Raw genomic sequence first — 981 nt, 5'->3', positions numbered from 1 at the left:
AAAATCAACATTCTGCAAACTCTAATGTAATAATTGATTCAAGTAAAAATCATCAATAGAGGCTAAAATTCTCAGCTAAAAGTCTGTTAGGGAATAGGATATTCATATAGTAATAAAGATCACCACAGGATGAATTAGTAATTTTAGACAGAAGATATATATCTTTACACTGGGGAAAGCTGGCAGTTACCCACTTTAACCAAGTGATCAAATTTGGAATTACTAATATCAATAGCCTAAAATCACACGCCTCCAGGGAATGGGATATGAAATGCACAACATTGTCATAGACAAAATGGTTAATCTAAATCTACTCAAACCTTTAGATGCAGCTATCAAAACAAATATAAGTGCTAGAAAAACAAATGAAATATAAAGAAACAATCTGATAGATCTAGACCATGGGACGTTTTACAAAATAACTGGCTTTTTTTTTTTCCACGTATAGAGCATTTTTTCATAGGGAAGCCATAAGCTTCGTGCCCCTTTGTTACAATGACCCGGGCTTCCTGTTGGGTGTGTTGTAAACAGAGGAGCCATCCTTCAGGCTTCTGAGCGTATCCCAACATGTGGTCTTAAAGAAGTTAGCTGTCTAATGAAAGTTGGGGACCTATTCCAGATTAAAAAAGAATGAAAAGATATAACAACAAAATGCAATGTATGATTGGATCCTGGATTGAAAAAATGTCCAAAAAAATGTTTTGGAAGTAATTAGGGGAAATTTGAATATAGATTATATATTAGATGATATTATGAAATTATTTTTAAATTAGTATTATGGTTGCTATGGTCTGAATGTGTCCCTCAACATTCATATGTCGAAACCTAATCACCAGTGTGATGGGAAACGGGGTCTTTAAGAGGCAGAGCTCATGTTTGGAATTTGTGGCTTTAGAAAAGAAGCTGCATGGAGCTGGCTTGCCCCTTCTACCACGGAAGGACACAGCAAGAAGGCACCATCTGTGAACCAGAAAGAGTACC

The 981-nt window shown here is 35.8% G+C and overlaps 1 non-coding gene across 1 annotated transcript; it reads right to left on the bottom strand.

Moving 5' to 3' along the window:
- Positions 1–440: 440 nt before the first annotated feature.
- Positions 441–564, bottom strand: LOC111727646. The gene has a single exon (XR_002775143.1). It is a non-coding gene; the product is annotated as a small nucleolar RNA SNORA11 (small nucleolar RNA).
- Between the last annotated feature and the right edge of the window lie 417 nt (positions 565–981).

This window comes from Otolemur garnettii, unplaced genomic scaffold, assembly GCF_000181295.1.
Source record: "Otolemur garnettii isolate 467f Iridium unplaced genomic scaffold, OtoGar3 scaffold00115, whole genome shotgun sequence".
NCBI classification, from domain to species: domain Eukaryota; kingdom Metazoa; phylum Chordata; class Mammalia; order Primates; family Galagidae; genus Otolemur; species Otolemur garnettii.
Note: the sequence above shows the minus strand (reverse complement) of the source record. Positions and strands in the feature narration are given on the sequence as shown.